Source organism: Cavia porcellus, unplaced genomic scaffold (genome assembly GCF_034190915.1).
Source record: "Cavia porcellus strain 051 isolate PalLab524CR breed Dunkin Hartley unplaced genomic scaffold, mCavPor4.1 scaffold_17, whole genome shotgun sequence".
Taxonomy (NCBI): domain Eukaryota; kingdom Metazoa; phylum Chordata; class Mammalia; order Rodentia; family Caviidae; genus Cavia; species Cavia porcellus.
The window spans coordinates 34,744,665-34,769,069 of NW_026947500.1; the positions used below are offsets into that span (position 1 = coordinate 34,744,665).

The 24,405-nt window shown below is 39.4% G+C and overlaps 1 long non-coding RNA gene across 3 annotated transcripts in view; it reads left to right on the forward strand.

The window, feature by feature from the left end:
* Window positions 1-2,915: 2,915 nt before the first annotated feature.
* LOC106026234 (uncharacterized) overlaps window positions 2,916-24,405 on the forward strand; it is a 353,400-nt gene continuing 331,910 nt past the window's right edge. The window contains exon 1 of one of the 3 annotated variants that reach the window (XR_001199852.2): window positions 2,916-3,210. This is a non-coding gene — a long non-coding RNA (uncharacterized LOC106026234). The remainder of the gene's footprint in view (window positions 3,211-24,405) is intronic. The other 2 variants (XR_010040204.1, XR_001199853.2) reach the window with 2 other exon arrangements.

Here is a 24,405-nt window from a genome sequence, read left to right on the forward strand (position 1 = left end):
CAAGTCTCTTAGCTGTAATACTTAGACATCTTTCCTTGCAGGGACAGATAGAGATCAGTAAATTGGAGAAGAAACTAGCAATGTGGTAAAAATCCATTAATACCTGAAGCCATATCCGGAAAGAATGAAAAGGGGGAATCTATGACCATTGCTAAGAGTTACTGAGAACGAGGCATTACAGTCAGTAAAGGCAGTTTGATTTTCAGCTCCATTAAATGGTTTGATCCTGAGGATTGTTACTCTGATCAGTTTACTTTTGAGTGCTTTGGACTCAGGGGTGGCTTACCAGGGACTAGGACAATTGCTTGTAAGGGAAGGGATTCTTGTGATTCTCTATCTTTGATTTAAACTTCCCTCCTGAGCTTTAGACTCTTACAGCAGACGCTGTATCACAGATCTCACCTGGACACCTCACAGCTATTTCAAACTGCACTTGCCCAAAATAGAATCTGTTCTTTGTTCTCAGAAATGAGTTCTGTCTTTGGCAGCTTCTATCAGGATCTAATGCACCACTTTCCATGCAATTCCTTGAGCAGAAGAGTGGCTATTATTCTTCAAGCTTCCTGAATATTGATGATAATAAATAATATTTATTAATAGCATCTTATGTACTAGGTGCTTTACGTATGTTTGCCTATTAGTCATTACAACAGCCTAGGACCAAGGCGATGCTCTAACTTCCATTTTACAGATGGGGAAACCGAGGGGATGGCAAATGTGCTAACATGTTCTTTGCCTGGAGTCTCTGTCCACCCCATGGCAGCCTGACTTATCTTTTCAATATGCAGATCTGCATGTGTCACTTTTTTTAATTAGAAAGCGCTACTGGCTCACATGATAGCCCAGATTCTTAGCCAGGAGTACAACACTTTGTGACTGGGCCATTGAGTGGGAATTCAATCCTATTTCTAGCTGTTCCTTTCCTGTTCTTTCAACCCCTCATATACTAGATAAGTGAAATATTTGGAACCTCATGGAATATGCATATATCATTAGCCTAATTTAAGTCTTTATTCATTATAAAAATACTTTGGAGCATTGTTCTAGACATCACTATTACAGCTGTGAACAAACAGATCAGGCACTCATGGCACAAAGCTTTCCACTCTTCTCAGTAGGGCCCTCTTCCTAAAATATATATCAAATGACTATATAAGTGATGTAATGTCATAAGTCATAGGTGCTTGGAGAAGTAAGCAAGGTCAGAGTGCAGAAAGTAGCAAGGGAGTTCTTTGTACACAAGTTATTCAGAGCATTTCCCAAAGGCCCTGAAGTGAGAATGTGCCTGGAATGTTTGAAGGATATTGGAAAAAGTCAGTGTAGATGATCTTATAAGCTGGGGGAATATAGGATGTGCAGGATGAAGGGAGGTCTCTAATATTCCAAGGATAATTCCCATAAGGTGTTGAGGCCTTGGAAATGACTTTAGATTTTATTCTGAGTGCCATAGGAATGCTTAGGAGTTTGAGATCAGGGAAAGAATGAATCTGATGGACATTTCAAACACATCATGCTGATAGCTATGTGCCCATCAAAAATCTCAGTGGGACTGGATGGAAACAGAATGACCATGCAGGAGGTTCCTAGCAGGCTGTTGTTCCTACTTTAGGAGTGTCTTTCCCCCCTTCATCTCTCTGCCTTCACGTAGTGACCCTGTTTAAGAGACTCTACTGTAAAAGACTGACTGATGTGGGAGGAAGGTGCTGTGAGACCGAAGAAAGTGGCAGACAAATGCAGGATTATACTCAGGGAAACTCACTGGTATTATCTTAATCAGCTTTCCAGTACTGTAACAAAGTACCTGAGATAATCAACTTATAAGAGTTAAAGTTTATTGCATCTCAGAGTTTGAGAAATTTCAGTCTGTGATTGGTTAACTCTGTTTCTTTTGGGCCCAGGCTGAGGCAGGGCTTCATGGTGGGAGCACATGGAAGAGGAAACTGCTTTCTGCATGGGAGTTGGGAGGCAGAGGGAGAGGGAGAGGGAGAGGGAGAGGGAGAGGGAGAGGAGAGAGAGAGAGAGAGAGAGAGAGAGAGAGAGAGAGAGAGAGAGAGAGAGAGAGAGAGAGAGAATCAATCAGGGGGTCCAGTATCTCATTCAATAGAATGCATGCAATGTTTTAAATTCTTCTCATTATGCTTCACCTCCTAAAAGCTTTTCACTGCCCCAATGGTACTGCACAATAAGGACAAAGCCTTCAATACAGTTTTGGGGGACATTCCAGATACAAAAGTATAGCAGAGACTTAATGACAGAACCATGATTCAAGATGGCAGCAAGACCAGAGGATGAGCATAGCTCTCATTAGAAGGACTATGGTGTGGTCAGGACACTCATGGTAGTGATCAGGACCAAAAGTGACGCTCATCCAAGCCAGAATGTACCTGGTTTATCTCAGGCTAACATCAAGGTTATGAGGCACTTGCCTGGCACTGAAACAGTCAGGATCCAGTCATAGAGTTAAACATACCACTCTAGTAGTTTTGTTTATTTCTAGGTGCTGGAAAACTATGCAGGAAAAACAAGCCAGGGTTACCTAAGGGTAATCATAGTAGTTATGACTCAAAATAACTACAGTCGTGTCACGTTTGGTGCCTGTAGGTCACTGCCCGGCTTTCTGTATCCAAAGGGATCTTTGTTCAAAATTTCAATTTTTTTCTCCATCCTTCTGACACAGAATTGTCTATTTCTCCACAATTTTTTCTTTTGCATTTTCTTATGTGGATGTCTGACTTTCCTGTCAGCTGTGAACTCCTGAAGGGCAGGATCTATTTCTTACTCTTTGTATTTTTAGCTCTCTGGCATGGCATCTGACACATGGCAGTGCTTAATGGGGATTTAATGAACACATGGACCAATGAATGAATGGTTTGGCTAACACTAGACATATTTATTTGATTGAATGAAGGGAGTCTTTAAATAATTCCACTTAATCAAAATGGGCTGTGTACATATAGGCCAACCTCAGGACATAATATGGACATCAGACTTCAGAAACTGTTGTGGGAACTTGATTGATGCAGTTATGGGGCCCTTGTGACTACAGCGCCATCTGTTGGGAGTTCGCCGATCAGATTCTGCTCATGATTCCTATCCTGGTTACCAGCATACTTAGCGCAGCCAGTTTTAGCCATTCAGACACCACCCCACTGTGCCATTTAGCTTCTGATGGTGAAGGATTTCTGCAGTACCTGCTTCAGCTCCATGAAGGTAGGTGGTGACTTCCAGCTTCTCGGGTTACTCATTTGTTGAATGGCCTTCGACTGGTTTTCTGTATTACTATGCTGCACTTAAAATGTACCTGATACAAACAAAAAACTTTTTTTTTTTACAGCAAATCTGAGAGGTGATTTATATGATGAGTATGTTAAAACATTATAGAATTCCTTTAACTAAGATGTCTCTTGAATTCGTTTAAAATGATGTGATTTGTTACAGAGAAGCATTTACATGCACCTTCTAGGGCCCAGCAGCAATTAGATTTAAGCAGTTCTGATTTGGACATTTTCCATCAACTCTATTTTCGGTGCATCTGCTCTCAGCTATGCTCTCCTGGTGTCAGGGCTGGATGCAAAACAGTAGAAGGGACCAGATTCTGTTCTCATTCTAGATCCACTCTGCCAAAATACAGAGCCTAGTCACATGTGGCTATGGAGGTTCTGAAATATGGTAAAGGCCACCGAAGAATGGAATTTTAATTTAATTTAATTATACTGATTTAAATTTAAAAACTGACATTTGACTCAGTTATTTGAAAACTTTTAACTGCTTGGAGTAACTCAGATGCATGAATCTGCTTTACCAGCTATAAATTTTATGAGCTTTAAATACAAATCAATTATGTTCGATGAAAATTTAGTGTATTAAGATGCACTGTAAATATAAGAACCACACTGATTTGAAAACTTGAATACAGAAGGCAATAAAATATCCCACTAATGCTTTTCATACTGATCACAGTCTGAAATACTAACCTTTTATATGTGCTGGTTTAAATATGTTAACGAAGTTAATTCTGCTGATTTAGTTTTATGTTTTAAATGTAATTTTAAAAGTTTAAATTAGGTATGTCTTTATTATTTTTTTAAATTTTATTATTGTCTTTTTGGTACCAGGGATTGAACTCATAACCTCAGACTTGCCAGGTAGGCACTTGTGCTCCTGAGCTATATCCCCAGCCCATAGGAATGTCTTTATTATAGTTCTGCCAGAAAGTACTGGCTCTCTGTACTAGGGAGGCTTAATACATCTTTATCATCCATATCCTATTCTAAGTGAAGCCATATAGCCCAACATGCTCTGTGAACTTATTGTGATTTAAATTAGATGTCTCTGCAAAGCCATATGTGCTCCTAGGTGGAGATTCTGGGAGGTGCTTGGATCGCAGGCACATGATGCTTATGGTTCACTTATAGCTAAATGTGATATTAAGTGAAGCCTGGTTGGAGGAGGTGAGTCACTGAGGGCGTGGCCTGGAAGGGTCCATCCCCCTCTCTCCTCTCTTGATCCCTCCCTCTGCTTTCCACTGCCAAGTCATGAACCCTTTGTTGTCTTCAGTGCTCCTCTGCCATGCCACTCTGCCTTGAAACCAGCTGCCTATGGACTGAAAATTCTACAAACTGCGAGCCAAAATAAGCCTTTTCTTGTTTAAATTGTCTGTCAGGTATTGTGTTCCAGCAACAAAAAGTAATCAAAACAGATCCCATCTAATTAGAACAGAGTTGGGCAATCATGGTTGAGAACCGGTGTTAAAATATTTAGTTACTTGATTTGTCCATTTCTATGGATAAAAATATAGCATCAGGTAATAATAGCGTCTAGAAATTTCTTCAAGCTGGAGAAACCACATCTGTTAGGATTTTGGGATCAAGACCTAAGATTTGCTAGTAAGAATTTGTTGGACAAGGAGCTAGCAAGAAAGGTAGATCATGTTCAGCCAAAGCCTTGTTTGGGGAGGAAGACCCTGATAGAGGACCCCAGGGGGCAATGTAGGGCCCCATACAGACAACTAGGAAGCCTGGGAAGAAACACAGGACCCTATGTGGCTGTACCTCCCACATGGTGTCCTACGGGATTTTCTGTTTCTTTACCACAGATCTCCTTTAATTTAATCTAGCTCACATGGGTTTCTGTTTCTTAAAGCAAATGATTTTCACACATGCACATATAATTACGGAAACAAATCAAATATTTATAACAATCAAAATGTACTAACATTGAAATTAGAGATATGAGCATATATCTGCATGCAAAGAAATGTGGTCTAAAGATCGTCTTGGGGTCACTGAGTGACCCTGAGATTATTTTAACAACATCTTTATAAACTCAAAACCATTTTTAGTCTATAATTTGCCTTTCTTGCATTCATACTCTCAACAGTGTGAAGTTTTCCAGAGGTAATTTGATAAGCATGGATCAAATATAAAAGCAAATGCAAGATCTCAACTACCTTTTATTCACCTATATATTGCAGAACATTATTAAAATGCAAAGCAGTACTAGTCTTGTCACTAATTTTTGATTCTGTTAAGTATTGTTATTTTCTATTCACATTAGATGTAAAGGATCTAGTAAATATATTGAAGTTTCCCTGTTTTATTCAGATTTTTTTTGTCTTTTTTGTTTTTATCGGTACCAGGGATTGAACTCATGACTGCCTGCTTACAAGGCAGGTGCTTACGCCACTGAGCTAAATCCCCAGCCCCGAAGTTTCCCTGTTTTAATTGCTAATATCATAGGCATTCATAGATAAACAAAAGCTCTTTGGCATTCTCAGTAAGTTTTAAGAATACAAATAATTTTGAGCAGAAAATACTATGATAAATCAACTAAGAGTTCATGGCTGGAGACTTGGTTTTGAGTTGCTCTGTAGTTTTATTTTCTGTTCATCATGCCTGTGTCTACATAGGGGTCCAGAAAAAGTGCAATTTCAATGGTTTTCAACCCTAGATCTAAATCAGCCTGGTGGACCAAGGTAATTATGTATTTTAGACCCTCTGTCCCAGTTGATTGTATCATGAAGTCTGAGAAGACATTCAGGCAAGTACATTTTTGAAAAGTTCCTGAAGAGTCTGTTATACAACATGCAAAAAGGAGCAAAGAGACACCACTTAATTACATGGGTTCATTCACAGCTTCTCAAGGACACATGCTGAAATCCAAGGATCCACTCTAGTTGAGCATTGGAGGTGAGATGCTACAGACCTGAGTGAGCCCTTGGGCCTTATCTCTAAACATTTGTAGACTGGAATTTGTTGTTTGTGCGACAGGATAATAGAAGGTTTTCCTGGAGTATGTGCGTGTGCATGCATGTGTTCTTGTTTCTTAAGAAAAAGGAGGCCCTTGCCCCCAACCCTATGAAAATATCTTGCAGAAAACACTTTTGAAGGCCTAAAGAGTAATGTGTCCCTCATACCTCCATTTCCATGCACTGCAAAGTATTAGGATGGTTCAAGAGGAATTTTCATTTCTTCTCACCCTGGGATGATACAATGAGTTGGATCATAGGTTTATTGCAGCTTCTTACAGTGCTTTCTATTCACTTGAGTTTTCTGGAAAACTCCACTTTTCTGGACACGTGGGTAGTGCATGACACAGGACTGTATAGTCATAGTGTCCTATCTTTAGGAACAGAGACACCACGGAGCTCGTCTTCTAACCCTGAGCACCTCCAGGGACTTAGATCCCCACATGAATGGCGCCCCCTGGTGTGGTGTGACGGAAGAGACTTCCTCTGGAAATCGGGTAAAGGAAGGGGCGCACAGAGAAGGACCAATCCGACTTATGTAGAACAGTGAAGGAGTGGGGTGGGGGAGAGAACTCTTTCTACTGGCGATATTAATCAGAGACGCTGGGAACCACAGCTTCTGCAGTCATCTTGCAGACTGCACTTGGCAAGCTCCAGGTAGGAAATGATGTCAGCATACATAGCAGAAAATAGGAGCTAAAGGTCGTGGAAGATAAAGTCCTGGGGACAAAATTTAAGCTTCCGGGTACAAATGAGCTCCAAGTGAGATTCATCTTTGGATTCTCTGAGTCACAATCCAATTTAGTTACTATTTTTCTCAAATTTAAATTGGCATACTGGCCAATAATCCATTCTTATAGATAAGTGGGTTTATGCAACATGGGTGGGATATGGAAATCCAAGGAAAAAGAAATAAAGCAAAACAAAAAAAATCTTATGAGGACATTTATTCATAGATGCTAAGCATCTATGAAAGACAGTTATAAGGTACATTCTGTAAAGATTTGTTCATTTTGATTTTGTTGGTTACAGATAAGAGGTTTAATAGAGATATACTACTGATCATAAATAGACTATGGTAAATTAAGCATTATCAACACCTGAAAGTATGATGTCAACTGATAAGATCATTAGAGAATTTGTATATTTAATCCTTTGTTTTTAAAAAAGAATTCCATTTCTCTTTCAGATTTTCTATGCATGAGCACATATAACTATGTATTATTTTGCAAAAAAGCCATCATCCCAAAGTTTCTATAAATAGACCTCTTTGCTTTTATTTTAAAGTTGCTGATGTGTTGAGAATCAATGCAATATCTTGAAGTTGGATGTTATTTTGTTTTCATTTAATAAGTTAAATTAATTGTAATTTAATAAATATTTTTGTGGTGGTGGGGATTAAAACCTGTTGCATTTTAATCTAGGAATATTCATTACCATGTTTTATCTACTGCTTATAGATTAATTTATAAAACATCAATATTTTCCCTAATATATTTTCTCCCAAAATTTTAATGTCTTTTTTTTTTCCATAAAGAGCACTTTTATTCTTCTCCACTGATTTTTCTAATAGCATAATATAACTCATTGTGGGCATGGTAAAACAATTGAATGACATGTTTACTGTTCTGATCATCTAGATTAGTGAGCTCAACAGAACATGTGAATGCTCCAAGTCTATGCTGCTCAATTACTAAGCACAGGTGGTTCCTGAGCTGGTGAAACTGACAAAGTAAATATTTAGTTTAAATTAATTTCAATGTAGCTGGTGGCTCATGGCCATTATATTTTTCTGTGCCTCCATTTTTCCTTCTTGTTTAAAACTGGAAAACCAGTTTTATATTAAGTGAAAGAGGAAGACGATAAAGACAGAGGAGCAGACAGATCTGCTTCTTTGATCATGGAGTGACTGGTCCTGGAACCAGATCCTTCATCAACTGTGGGAGTTAGTAACTCACTTCACCCCTTATCTCAGGAAAAGAATGGAAATCACAGGTACCGGAGATGCTGGAGCATGCATTTGGTGCTGAACTCAAGAAGTGTTTTACTACCAAGTGAAGCCACTCTGAACCCACACATTTGCATCCTGAGATTATCCAGTGACTGTTCTTCTGATTTTTTACTCCCAATTCCATGGATTGAGGGGTGTGATAAATGCATATTATTTGGTCTGGTCCTTTTCCTCTGATATCATAATGCAGACCCTTTCCTGGTTCCTGCTGGGGAAGGCTTTTTGGATTACTGTCTTGCCAGTGGCTGTTATAGTACCTCTTCCCCCAGGCTTTGACAAGGAGGTGAGAGGTGACATACTGCCACCTAGTGCCTCAGTGACAGTAATGCCATTAGAAGATGTAACTTCATATTAGAGATGCAAAATAACTATGTGAAATAGGCAGTCAAGTTAATATATTAGTCCTGTTTCACAACTGAGAAAAATCTGCCCTGAAAGCTACATCTAGTTAATCAGTGTAAGAGCTGAGTATGTTGATCCTGGAGTGTCTCCACTGACACCACCATCGTGGGGGTTACGTCCTGCAAAAATTTCTCTCTCTGTCTCTATCTCTGTCTCTGTCTGTCTCTCTGTCTCTGTCTCTGTCTCTGTCTGTCTCTCTCTCTCTCTCTCTCTCTCTCTCTCTCTCTCTCTCTCTCTCTCTCTCTCTGTCTTTCTGTATATTGCACTGGGAGAGAAAAGGGGAAGATGAATGAAGCCTGGTTTGAAAGTATAACATGAAAGACAATCATAAGTATAATAAATGCAATTAGTATTACAGCTCTTAAACACCCCATCAGTTGACCATCAAATGAATAGACTAGATCAGTGTGATGACTGGATTCTTCAGTGAACATTTCAGTGCTTATACTCAAAACAAAAGTGTCATCAATTTCTGAATGTCTACATTAGTTCTTGTTGCTTTTTGGATTTCATTGCACTGGACTGTGAGACAACAGTGACTTTGCCTGGGAAGTAATCAATGTGAATCTATTCAGCAATCATGGGAGCTTCCAGCGAGAGTGGAAAGTGAGTTTCCATCTCAAGTGCCAACTCTAATTGATTGTTAGTGGCTCTTTGGAGAACTGTACTGCACTGAGAAGGAATTAAGGGGACTTTGAGACTTTGTAGAAGTGTTCCATTAATTGATTAGTAATCTCTGCTATGAGGACTAGATTATAGAGTCTATTAGAGCAGGGGGTGGTTTATGTGGGTTGTATTTACTGCTATGCTCCAGTACTTAGCACAGAGGAAAGAAAATGGTGACATGAACATCAAGTGTCTACTATTCTTTGTGGAGATCAGAGGAGAAAGAAAAATCCTAAGAATCCCTGCATTGCAGCCTCTTTAGGTGTTGGGTTTACTTCATATCTTCAGCATGTTGCCTCTAGATCTTCACTCTGTCTTTCCAAGCCAAAGAGAGAAGAAGCAGGTAAAGGTGATGTTACAAGATGCCTCAATTTTTAGTCCTCAGAGGATTCTGGTGCTTTGAATATTCAATCTGCAGTTTATTTTATACTGCTTACTTACAAGTTTCCTGGTTTGTTCTGGGTCCTGTTTTTGCTTTTTAGATTCCTCCATATCTGTGGATCTCTAGTATTACACACCCCCTACTCTTGACTGATTAGCTTTCTCTAACCCATGGGCCGACCTGCCCACTTTTCTGAATAATCAGAGATATTTCTTGAATGGATTCTTATTATGTCCTAGGCATTTTATTTTATATATGATATAATTGACCTTTAATCTGTGGGTTCTACACCTGTGGATTTGCAAAACTACTGATTGAAAATATTTGTAATTAGTCCTGGAATAAGATAGTACAACATGTACTTGCATGATGTTCACACTGTATTAAATAATATAAGCAATTTGGAGATGACAGAGCATACAGAGGATGTAATATGCATACCGTGTGTACAGAAACACTGTACCATTTTTGTAGGGAGCTTGAGAATCCGCAGACTGTGATATCTGTGGGATGTTTGGGAGCTAGTTCTTCATAGACACCAAGGGATGATTGTGTCCCCTTTAATCATCACAAGAGTTATTAGAAGGAAGACTTCTTATATGCTGGCAAAACAACAGAAGCAATTAAGTGCTAATTTGCTGAAGGCCATTTAGTGAAGGAGTGGCAGAGCTGAGACTGAAATTAAGGGCTATCAAACCCCAAACCCATGCTTGACCGTTCAATGGTACATTTCTGGTCTTTATTGGCACACACTGAACTGCTTCATCTTGACCCACTAATAGATCCTGATCTCTGAGGAAAATTATGGATGATCCACCAACCATGCTGAAGTCTTCCTCACCGTGGTAGGCAGTTTATCTGTTTAGCACTGACACTTCTCCTATCTCCATGAAGAAGACTGCAGTCCAGCTCACAGGCTCTGTGTGAGTCCCTGGATTCCGTACCTGTGCTAGACAAGACTTTGATGCAAATAAAAATCAGGGAGCCCGGGCCCCCAGCCTCCTAATCCTAAATCCAATACTTACAGCCTCTTGTAACTGCACTATGTGTTCAAGAGCCTCTCAGGTCACTGCCACTGTGTTACTTAGCACATATAACTGGGTTCCTGTCTAATTCTGGTTGGTGCTCTCTGTTAGGGAGCTCACCACTGTTATTCTTACAGTCATTTTTGGAAATGCATTCTAGTACGTAATGACTCTGATAACATACCCTTCCTTATATCTAACCTAGCACTTTCCTGGTTTCCTTTTTGTTCTAATTCTTCTTTATGCCTCTTTGCTGTGGAAGAAAATGTACTGATCTGCATCCCCTTGTTGGTCTTTATCTACCTTTTAAAAATATTTATTTATTTTTTATTTTTGGTACCGGGGATCACACTCATGACCTTGCGCTTGCCAGGCAGGCACTTATGCCACTGAGCTACATCCCTGGCCCATATTTACCTTTTAAATAGTGGTAGGTCTCATCTTTCTTTTCTTTATTAAATTTGTAAGATAATGATTTTGTTTGCTTAATCTCCTCTAGAATTGTGCATCACAAACTTAATGACTTCAAGGATGTGAATTTGTTACTCTTGCTTTTTGGGAGAGTACATAATCATTTTGGCTTCTCTTTCCACGAGACAAGGAGAAGGCTTTCTGCTCTTTCCCAGCGTATAGTGCCCTTGGTCCTCTTGGCTCACAGTTCTTTCTCTATTTTTAAGGCAATTCCCTCCTATTTCTGTTCTACCTTCACATCATATTTTACTATGGCTCTGTCTCTTCCAAGACTGTTGTGTTAATACCTGGAACACCTAGATAATCCAGAAACAGCTCTTTCTCTCTCAAGATTGTTAATCATAGTGCTACAGCAAGCAGAAATACTGAAATGACACTAAGGATTGGAGGCAGATTTATTTAATGTCAGATGGGCACTGACAGAGAATCAATTTTCCCTCAAAATGTCAGGTCTCAAAGGCCCAGGGAAGGAGGTTTTTATGGGATCTGCAAAGGGAAGCTACAAAGGTAGAGTACTTGGTTGTATTTGATTTGTTCTTACAATATGCAGCCTAGTGACCAGCTATGCATCAGATGACCAGTCCTAAGAAACAAAAGTAACAATAATTGTCACCAGCACTGTTACCTGACCAATGAACAAACAAGTATACTGGCTAGGGAGCCTTTTCTGCCTCAACACCTACAAAGTTTCTTTTTCCAAAGTAGTGTTTACAGGTTTGAGGGGTTAAGATATGGGCATATTAAGGGAGCTATTATTCGGTTTACCACCAGCCCATACTGGAGGTGTCTACTTTTGGGCAGAGATTCTGAGTTTGACTCCTGGTAACTACCCCCACCCTCCATAAAAAAGAAAAAAAAAAGAGAAATTACAAAAGGACTAGGAAAGACCTTGGAGTTCCATCCCCAGAAACTAAACGGATGAACAAACAAACAAGCAGTTTTGACTTGAATAAACCTGGGTTCTAATATTTCTGAGGCAGACTTGCTGTGTACAAGTAGCCTCACTCCCCTGAACCTCAGTTCCCTAATCCATAAAATGACATTAACAGTACCATCTGTCTTTGGTGATAAAAGTGCTTTTTAAAAATTTTATTTTATTTAAAAAAGGGATAAAACTAAACAATAAAACAGGACAAAGCAGATCAGAAGAAAACAATGTAAGTGACACAGATTTCAAAATAAGGCAACAGGATAGCTACAGTGGCTACCATAATGTTTCTTGTTTTCTCCTAAATGGTTGTCTATATCTTCACATACAATGAATTCATACAAAACAAAATAGTATAAAACTGATCAGAACAGAGTAATGAAGGCATTACAGGCCTTCAAAACCAGACAATAGGAAAATTAAAAATGGCTGCCATAATGTCTCTTGTTCTTTTTAACATAGCTGTTCATACTTCTATGTATGTTGAAATTAAGCAATACAAAATAGACTAAAACCACTCTGAACAAAGAATAGAAGCATTATTGGATTTCACAGCATGATGATATGAAATCAGCAATGGATATCATACTGTCTGTTTTCTTTAAAATATCTGTTCATTTCATCACACATAATATAATCGATTCTCATAAACTAGGAGAAGTTCTAGGTCTATATAAACCTCTATATTTATACCTATCCTTTCTGCATTAGAGCGTAAAACCAAACCAACCCAAACCAAACCAAACAGATTACTAGAAAAATAAGAAACAAAAATGAGAAACAAAAAAGACAAATATCAACAGCCAAGAGCCCAAAACAATAATGATACAGACCTTCAAAACACTGTGGCAGGAACAGAACTAAGGTTGATATTTTACATAGTGATCTTCAAGAGTTCCTCAGGTCACCTGACACAAACATGCAAAATTGTTCCAATCCTATGACTATTAACTGAAAAGTGCTTTTTGTTGCATGCACCTGAATTTCCAAATCAAGCTGAATACTAAAGTCTAGAAGAAATTGCAGCTTCAGGTAAAGTTTGGTCTAGCACTTTAGACCTTCTCTGTTCTCACTTTTGTTTTTTTGGTATGGGAAATTGAACTCATGAACTCACGCTTGCCAGGCAGGTGCTTGTGCCACTGAGCTAAATCCCTGTCTTGTTCTCACTATTTTTTTAGGATGAACTTCCTCAACATAAACTCTCATCTTGGAAGTAATGTATACCTTCTTATGTGTCCAAAATGCCAATGCATAGTGGGACCACATGCTTTATGTTCAAAACGTGCTAGGAAGGAAGCAATGTCTCAGAATTTCTGAGGTTTATTTTTAACTATATTGAAGAAATGTTTTCTGTTTCTGAACGAATCATTGTGAGGAGGTACCAGGGTTTGTGTTAAAGCCGATCAAGATCCACTTCTTAAAGACAAAGTTGAAGTCAATGACCCAAAACTTTTTGGGGACAAATGGTAGAGAAAGGTGACTTCTCACGGGAAATTCAAAGCTCAGGAAGGAGACGCTGAACAGCAAACAGGGATGTGTTTAATTGGCTCCTTTTCATGAGATAATGGATGTAAAGCATTAGCACAGTGCTTGGCATGTAGGCAGTATCCAATTTATACCAGCTTAGTGTTTCAGTTATTATTTTTTACTGCTCAGACTTATATTTACACAGATGACACATACACAGTGTAAACAGGTAGACAATGCAGAGAAACAAATTGAGCAGCTTTTATTGTCAGTCTTAGTTTTCCTCTGTGGGAAAGAGAAGGATCAGGGTAGTCTTTCTGACAATAGCCTTTTGCTGAGTCTTTTCCTGGGAGGCAGATTGCTGAGGTTCACGTGGTGGCAGGACATGAACCAGAACCCAGGCTTTATGTCCTCCTGCACAACATCTGGTCCCCTTGCTGCCCCTGCCATCAATAGCCAGCCTTCTCCCAGCTACCTGTGTGGAGCTGGACTCTACAGTGAGCTGATGGTGATGTATGAGTCCCTGTGAGTTTCCAGGAACAGTACCCCAGAGCCACTATAGACATGCAGGTTAACAGCAGCAGCTACACCTGGAAGCCTGCAGAAGCTTCCATTTGAGGAAAAGCTGTCTGCCACTCAGTCCCCGTGTGTGTCCTTTCTGCCGCCATCACCTGCCTCAAACCTGTCATAATATGAGAAACTACCAATTAGGGGGGCCCCTTCCAGCTGTTCTGTTCTAGCAGTTCCCTCCCACTTCCCCAAATGTTTCCATTAGGGAGGAAAGGGGGCCCATGGAATGATTGCTCCCTGATGGTGGCAGGACACAGAGCAGCCAAATGTGTGTCAGAAAGCTGAAATCAGGCCTGGCTGACAACAGTAATCATGGTGCCTCAAACATGACCTAGTTTATGGCTCAGCACCTGGTCTGAGTTGATGAAATCATTTTCAGAGACTGACTGGTCATGTAGGCATCCAAAGCAGGAAAAAAAAAACCCAACAAGACACTGCCTGATGGGTACAGTTTCAGAAGGGAAAGAGTGATCACAGTGCACTCATTTTTTTAAAACCATAACTGCTACTATTATTTGTTAAGTGACAGGCACTAGGAAGCATGTCTTAAACATACTGTCTCTAACATTAAAGACAACTATGCAAAATAAATATTCTTATCCTTGTCTCAGTGCTTAGAAAACCAGTGCCCAGAAATGTTAAGTAACTCACCCAAGGTTACACAGCTAGGAATGATGGGAGAAACCCAGTTAAGATCTAGTTTTGTGCAATTCCATGATCTAGGATCTTCCCACAATGAGCTGCTGCTTACTTATCATATTTGATTAGTATCTACTGAGTTTCTTTCCAGATGGGGCTTCTAAAGCTATTTCACACTAGCCAAGGAACCAAATTCTTAACTGGATGGGTTCTGAGTGATGCAGTGTCCCTGTGACAGGAGTCTGGAATGGTGAGGGAGTTTCCTGTGAACACCTGTGTGCGAATCTTAATTGTGTTGACTGTGGTCACAGCCTGTATATGTAATACTATTTTATTAACTGTGGTCCTTCATCTCTGCTGGCAGCTCACTGTAATCCCAAGGCAGAAACCTCAAAAATAACTATTGAAAGTAATTTCTTAATTGATCTGGCTATTCTTTCTGGATTTAAAAAGGCCTTGTTATAGTGACAGTGACTCATTTTCATACCATATCTTCAATGTCTGGATATAAAATCCTTAAAAATGGAACATTCAAAATCTTAGAAGATGTCCTATAGAACAAGGCTCCTTCATGTTCCAACACAGGACCACAGCTGCTCACAAAATACTCCCAAACCAGATGTGGCTGTCGACTGTTGTTCTAGAATGCTTCCCTGCCTTTCTCGTTTGCTTTTACCTTTTGCTTACACATACTTTTAACTTCCACAAATGACAGTTGCATCCTAAAACTGTTTGGTTTGTATCTAGATGTCCTTCCTAAACCTCATGGACACATGGGTGGGACTTTAGGGAGTGAACAGGTCATGGGTGTGTGATTAGTTTGCTTATAGATTTAGCAGAGTTCTGGATTGTGAATGATAGTCTTATAGAAGAGGAAAGACCCACAGTGGGTGTGGGTGTCACCAACAAATAGGCTTGTAGCCCAATGGAATAAAAAAGGGGAAAAAAGAGGAAGTATTGCTGTTTCCTGCCTGCCATGCTATGGATGTTTTTCCTCTCCTATGCCTCTGTGCCCTGCTGACCTACCTCGAAGCCAGCTAACTATGGACTGAAACATCTACAGACTGTAAGGTAAAACAAACATCTTCTTAAACTTTTGGGTATCAGGTATTTTGTCCCAGCAATGAAAAAGTAGCTCAGACAGAAGGTCATCTCTAGCAAATTGCTCCTGTTCATGTACCTACCAACAGGTGTCTTTCCCAATAGCGAGGCTCAGCTTTGAGCCTCAGTTAAATAGCTAGAGAAGCTGAATTATGAGCCACTTTTTCATCATTTCAGAATCCAAGCTCTTTACATATTAACTGCAGGGAAAAGGACAGTTTAGCCATGACTTTTGAAGGGGTGGCTACCTTCAGAATACACTTGATCACCTGATCAAGATGTTCCGACTTTAAAAAATTGTCTGTCTTCATCAGGCATCATGCTCAAATTTTTATCATTAGCCATTTGTTTCTTTTCAATGTGAATTATGTTGATACTTGGAAAATAGTATGACGTGTAAATGAGGATTAACAACCGAAGGGAGTATCTGCCATAGTGGGCTTTTAAGAACTCCTGAGCACAGGGTCCGTAGGAGTGGAATGCAGACTGGGTGTCTATGACCAGACAAAACCGCAGACAAATTTCAGGAGGGGACAGAGGAGAAGGAATGCACAAAAGACAAATATTCATTCCACAATTTTTTCACTTGCTAAAAGTTGAAGGAAAGTTCTAGAAGGGTCTAAAATCCTCTGATAGAGACACTGAGAGTCTATGCCACAAAATAGTTCTTTTCTCTGGAAAGGGCAATGCTTCATCAGAAAGAGGGTCACAATGTCATGTCCCTGTCAGAATATTGTCTGGAAAATGCCAACCCATAGTATCTTTCACACCTCTCTTTCAACGGAAAGGGCTCAGAGCAGGGTGTCCATATGATTAACCCAGTGTGACAGGCAGGAGATGATTTCTTACAGCAAGGGTTCCCAAACCATAGACAATGGGTCAGTACCCCACAAGAGGTGAGCCACAGGATTTACAGTACACCACAGGAGGTGAGGGCAGGCCAGCGAGAGAAGTTTCATCTGTGCTTACAGCTGCTCCCCATTGCTCCTCAGACTGCCTGAGCTGTGCCTCTTGTCAGATGAGTGGCAGCATCAGATTTTCACAGAAGCATGAACCCTACTGGTTGTATGCTGTTTATGGGAATCTAATGTAATAATAGAAATAAAGTGCAGGATATATGTAACATTCTTGGATCATTAACAGACTATTCCTTTCCACTGGTCCATGGAAAAATCATCTTCCATGAAACCAGTCCCTGGTGCCAAAAAGATGGAGACTACTGTCTTACAGGAGGATTCAATGAAGTGAAGTATGGCCAATGTTGGTCTAGAAGCGTTTTTAGTACTCTTAGCAACTAGGGGATCCCTGATCTTTTTTTGCTCTTTTTTTTTTGATATCTTTGAAATGCCTGTTGAAAGGAGATGCTCAGCAAAGGTTTGCTAAATGCACATTGAACAAAAAGCAGCATGGACAAAAATCAAGAAGCATAGTATCTTTTAGCATCCTAGGATTGCATTTTAAGGGCAAAATATATTCTTTCTGGGTGATTATGAATTGAAGTATTTTTCTTGTCAAATAAATTCTCCAGGAGGATTCTTATATATGCACATGGTTATTTGGGCCTTACATCCATCTTTTCCTGGTTCCTGTAGTCATCCGTCCTTTTAGGCTCTGTTGCTAGGCTTTCATGCATCCATTCATTCATTTAAGGTTTATTGAATACTTTGTACACTATTACTTTCAATGCATCTATGGAGTTTTTCTTTCTTCCACATAAGCAATGTCTCAGAGTCAAATAAATCAAATAAATAAGGCATTCTGCTACTGGCTTGCAAGTGTTTGTGGGATCAGCCCATTACAGTCTTATAAGGGCTAGGTAACTTAAATATCTAGTTTTGTTTTATGAGTGCCATAGTGTAGCCTCTCATTCTGATGTAGGAGAGGACAGTGTGGGAACTGATCTAGTGGGTGAGGTTAGAGGTGAGTTAAAACAACATAGGAAGGAACAGAAGAAAGTGCTCAAGGCAGGTGCTTCTGAAGCAGTATCAACACGTGTGGTCATGTTTTCCTATGGTGACTGTAACAGATCACCACAAATTTAGTAGCTTCCTTACAGTTCTGGAAGTAAGAAATCTGATGTGATTTTACTGTGTGACCTAGAGCAAGTTTAGTTCCTCGAATTTAAGGTGCTTTCAGTGCTGCATTCCTCCTAGAGGTTGAATGGAGAATCTGCTCCTTCTCCAGCTCTGGAGGCTGCCCCTATTTCCATAACTCCAGTCTCTGCCATTGTTATCATATTCTTGTTATCTTTTTCTCAAATGCTAATTTTCCCACTGCTCTTTTGGTTACATTAAGCTCATGGAAATGATCTAGGATAACCTGTCTAACTCGGGGCCCAATTTGTTGCCATCTACCAAGCTCCTGCCATATAAGTAACACATTTCAAGAGTTCAAGGAATAGGATAGGGCCATCATTAGGGAGCATTATTCCATAAACCATAAGAGGTAGCATGGGGTTTTGAGTTCATGAAAGAAGTAATAAGGGCAGGGGTTGGAAATTTGCAGTGTATGTAGCAGAGTAAATGGGCATTTGTCAGGTTTGTAAGTATTCTCACCTTCGGCCATTTTTCTTATATGCCAGACACTCTACCTTCCTAAGCCGACACTACAACACCCTTTTCTCAAACACCCTTGCAGCCAGGGCACAGTCAGTGGTCTCCATATAAATGCAACTTCTCTTTAGGGGAGAGCAGGGGAGACAGCAGATGCTATATGATGAACCCATCTTCTGGAATGTGCCATGCTCATGCTGTAGGCTTCAAGGAGCAGCAAGTGGTGAACTTCTAGTGTCCAGTGCTCAGCAAGACGGGTGAACTAGGAGTCCATGTGAATGATGATATCAGGGTAGGAAACTGACATGAGGTTTGCTATTGTTTTTGACTCTGTTCTAGAATTTATTTGCATTGCTAGATACACTTCAATGCATTTGTCTCCTGCTTACTCCAGTTAAAGTATGATTTGTCACAAGCAGATAAGACTCCAGCTTGCCACAGAATTGCACTCTGAAAGATCTTGCAAACTCTATTAAGGACTTCCATTTTACCCTAAAGATAATAGGAAGGCATGAAGATGTTTTGATAAGAAGTTTGGGGGAGAGTGATATTCACAGCCACTTGAAATATCTTACAGATACAGGGAGACAAAAAGCAGCCTATATTTCACATATCATGCTGGTAGTTGCAACTGGTGGGAGTATTTGTTCAACAGAAAGAACGTGGGAGACAGATACGATAATAATTTTACATAGTGCTTCCCAATGAGTGTTTGAACATTTTAAACATTGCTCAAAACAGTACAATGACAGTGGTTATAGTACTATAGCTTTTTGGAGAAGCAAGGAAAATTACTCACAGCATGAGGACCTGGCCCACAATCTCCAGTTCATCTAAGCCCCAACCAGCAGTGAAGACCTCAACATCTAGAAACACTTGTAGCCCTTTTGTAGCAGACAGTTTACCCTGATCATCTGAGTTAAAGAACAGGAGATGAATTTTAGGCAACTACTGCTTCCGTTTAACCTGATGGTCTCACTCCATCTCTTTCTGTTCTGTTGCTGCCACCTCAGCGTCTTCATGCTAAACAAAGCGTATTGCTTTCCATCCTCTATCAAGTTTCTGATGTCTGATGGGCTGTTTTGGAAACATTCCAGGCTGGACCCAGCTTTTCATCCGTGTGAATTGTAGAAGCTGTATCACATCTCTGCTGCCTCTCTGCCACCCATCTGTTCTACACATTATATTGGTGAGGAATTCCCTGTTTCCAAAAGACTACGGTTCAGTCCATCTTTCAATTAAACTTAATCAGAAAACAGACTTTCAGAGTCTACTTGGAGGGAAAGGGCATCCAGCGATGGAGAGCATTTGATGCACAGGGAAGCAGTTGGTTTGACTAAGGTCACAGATTAATTAGAACTGGGCTTCATTAAAGCTGCATGAACATCTGACAGCTTTGCCAATGAAGGGGATCATCTGGGTGTTTTTGAATAGTCCCTTTTTCTGCTGGGCTCTTATCCTTTGGTTTAGACCTCAGTTCCAGCTGCTACAATACATAGAGTCCACTGGCTGAAAGCATTTGCAAGTCAATTATACAGGCTTTTCTACGGCTGCTTAGTTTGGAAAAGCACTATTCCAATGAAGTCTATGTTTCAGGTTTCATCTCTACTCATGTGGGTCTTAGTTTTAGCCTGTTCTGCAGGCCAGATGGTGTTTTTACTAACAGGAACACAGCAAAACACCAAGGCAGGAGGAGATATTGGATGTGTAGGTCTCGGGAGAAGCTCTCTTGTCTCAAATGTCTACCTCCTCTCCCTAGCTTCTTATCTACCTCTTCTTTCCAGGTAGGATTGCAGATATCATTTGAATTACAGCAGCACTCAGCTAGTACATTCCTGCAGAGGACTGGACCAGAGTCTTGCAAATGACTTTGATTCTGAAACAGCTGCAGGGCATGCTACTAGGCATCTGTATTCATCCTTTTCCTCATCAAATCATTTTCTCTAGCCTACAACCATTTGGAAAGCTACTGATAAATTAATTCATACTAATTTGCAGTAACCCACAGTGGCTTAAATTATGACCCATATTAGAAAGACTATATTTTTGACAAAGTCAATACCTTGTTTCTAGACTGATAATTTTCAAAACCATCATGGGAATGTACTTAGATTTGGGTGACCACCCACTGCAGATTATATCACACTGAAAGAATTCCAGGATATGAGACATAAAGAGAAGGCCAAGCAGACCTGGATGAGTTGATTTTGCTAACCTAGGGATTTAAAGAAGCAAGAGTGCCTGTGGGAAGGGTCAGGTGATGACAGTTGTGCCAAGAAATTCGGGCCATGCAGAGGTGGTGGTCTCTGTCTCTGCTGCAGCTAGACCAGCAGCAGTTTGAAAATGTTTTCTATTTTGAACTTGTAGCTAAGGTTTCCTTTGAAAAGTCTTTGAAAAGCCTTGTTTACATAAAATGAGGGTCAAAAGAGTGGATAATGAACAAGAATATGGAGGCATCTGATGACAGAGTGTTTTTGCGTTATTTACTTACTTTTTACCAAGAATGCATCTGTTACTCTCTTGATACAAAAAGCAGGTTTGTCTTCAGTCATACCTGGGACAAAAGAAAGCAGAAATTGCCTACAAAATACTCTCTCCTTTCAGGCTTGTGTTTTCTACAAGCCTCATCTAACTGGTGCAATTATTTTCAGTGCTTTATCTGGATGGTAGAAAGTAGAGAGAGAAGGCTTTTATAAATTTTAGGGCAAGGCGATTGAACATTGGTACCTTAAAGAGGTGCAAAGACCACAGAAACAGTGGCTGCTTGTGCATATAAGAACTTGGATCTAAGTTGTATTTATTTCCTCTGCCTGCAAATGTGGTATGAAAAAGGATGAACCTGCCTTCCTCTGGTGCTATTAGGATACATCCCTATTTTCTTCAGCCACACAAAATCCTAATCTCGTTTGTCAATTGTTACCATGACCTTTAATGACCATGTCATTTTGAGGTACGCTTCACACCTTCCTGCCTTTTCAAACATTCTCTATTATTATGCTTTACAACTCTCAGGTTATCATTAGTTGGTGCTATTGTATTCTCAACATCTTCTTTGAGTGCTGTATTTTTACCCTAAAAGAAACAATTCGTCCCTTGATGATATCACTGCCCTGCAGACTTTTTATGTTTGCATTTCTCATAAATGAGACAGAGAGAGAGAGAGAGAGAGAGAATCTTTCATAAATCCGACTGTAATTTCCAAACTATTTCTTCTCTACTCTTAAAACACCCAAAAATAAAGAAATCCTTGTTTCTAGTCTCACAATAGTATAACAGGAAAGAATTTCTGCTCTGTATGCTTGAATTTCAGAAAAAGGGCAAATAATAACCAAAGCATGCATATTCCACCTCAAGGAATGCTAGGAAACATTTAACACTCCAGATCACAGTATTGGAGGAAGGCAGGTCAAATGCAGGAGAATTCAAGTAAATAATGGCTCTACCTTCAGCAAAAGATGTCTGTGTTACTCCTGACCTCAAATAGGCTTGCAGAAGAGTTCTTCAAAGTTAGTAATATGTCTTTAGGGACAAAGCTTTGTTGCTTAATTTACAGTTAGGCTTATTGTTGTCTAACAAAACATCCCAAATAACAGGAGTTTGTTTCTCACAAGAAAGAAGTCTACATGTTTGCTATCTAGACTTAGTTAGGAAATACACTATTATCTAGCTATCTGATTTTCTGTTTTCTAGTGCAAACCTCTTATGTTAGAATCTGCGATAATACAAACCATGATATTCAAGATAGTACAAAAGCTAACAAAAGTTTATTTAGATTCCTATTTTCTTGTTATAGATAAATTCCAGAATTTCTACATAATGCTATCTGGTAAGGATCTGATTACACAGTTGCACATAGCTGCAAAGGAGTCCAGGCAAAGTAAACTTTCAGATATGAAGTTATGTATTATTGTTTTTGCTTTTTCTCTTTAAAATAAAACAGCAGACTTTCAGCAGTTTATGCTATTATCCCTAATAATTTTGTGGTTATGATACAAGAAGAAAAGAGGATGTTAGTAACGCTGGCAGGTCTTGGTGTTATTCTTGCTTGGAACAGAGGAAATATGAGAGAATTAGTTATAGGAAATGTGCTAAGCTTCTCTGGTGAAGATAAGGCAAGGATGCAAAATTATTGACAAACCATATTATTAGGAAATACACTGAGCATGAGGCAGGGTAGAAAAGAGAGAAGATATGTAAAGCCTAGATGGCTACTTTCGATTATTTACTGAAGAAAGGGTATTGTGGGTGAATTAAATACACTTTATTCCACTCATAACTTGATGGACAATAAAAGGACTCCTGTTAGTTTAATGTATGGTCCCTTGTGAGTCACCTAGCATCCATACACATAGACATTAGACACAAAGGGAAAAACTAATTAAAAAAAAACTAATGGTAGGTAAAAACTCTCACCCAAAAATGTTGCCATGAAGAAATAAAAATTATGATCAGACATGTCATTATTAATAAAAATAGCAAAGTGATGTAATTGTGTCTAGCAAATAAGAATATGAAATGTAAAATACCAAGCACTGCTTTATGAGCAGATAAGATGAGAGAGAGAAAGAGAGAGAGAGAGAGAGAGAGAGAGAGAGAGAGAGAGAGAAAGAGAGAGACAGAGAGAGAGGAAATAAACTCATGGGAATAGGGTAGCACTGAATATGGTATACATGGCTGAAAATAAGGTAAGGGTAAGCAAAATGTAAATTGGCATGAACATTTTAAGAAGATTAAGGAAAACAATAACAGACACAGATGACAGTCAGGGTAAATTCAGAATACTGTAAGTGGTGAAAATGAAGGTAACTCAACTGAAGGATACTGAATTCTTATCTAAAGATGCAAGTTAAGAAAGCTTTACAGAAATAAAACAAAACTTGAATCCACAGATAAAAAGGTTATACCACATATTTGAAAAAGTTGTCCTAAATGAGGAAAAAACAAGACATAGATTAGTAGGCTACACTCTATGTAATGAATGAGTGGGTGAGGACCAATGAAATCATCTCCAACAAGTTGTTACAGGCAAGTTAGTTAAATATAAATATTATAGGCAATCAGACAGGGCTAGGCCCTGGAAGGAGTCAGTGCAAAAGAGCAGATACCTTGCAACTGTTGGGAAGACAGATATATCCCATTGTGGATCAGACCTCAAGACAAAAGATCTGACAAATGCATCCATATCCTAAGGATAAACAGGGATTGATATTCTAAATGGGTCTCTATCACTATGAGGAAACCAACAGAAGTCACTCACCTAGCCCCCTACAGCCAAAGGCCCTTTTCTGTATTCATGCCTGCTTGCTAAGTGACTCACTTCCTCATTTGTCCCTGATTCAATCAATTTTACCTGAGCAATCATACTCATAAATCTTATTGGTTGGCTATAGTTCTGTCCCACCTCATGCTCACTTTATGAGTTCTCATTTTGGACTTGCCTCACTTTGTGGGTTTGCTCTATTAAAATCCCTAGAAAAGACAGACTTTGGGAACCCACTTGGGACCCCTTCTGTCTCTCAGACAGAAGCTTTCTTTCTTTCAGTTGAATATATTTAGCCCTTAACCTCTATTGTTTCTAAAATTCATTCTTTAATTTTAGAGAACACGAACTTATACTGGACATCTACTAGGTTGGGAGTTTCTTTCCACTAAATCAAACTGACAACTGTGTTTGCTTTAGAAGTGGAATATACTTTTCTCAACAAAGACTGATAATTATTTGCTAATTATCTAAAATATCTAAAACTTTAATAAATGTTTTTATCACATGATACAGCCATTCTGCAATTTATAAACTCTCTTTGAGTTTAATGCAGTGGTCTCAACAGGGGATATCCCTCTCGTATCCTTTGCGATGCTTGATGATGTTTGAACACACTTTTAACTGTCATAGTTGGTGGTGGAATATTTATTTTATGATTTCTGGTGACACACAGGCAGTAAT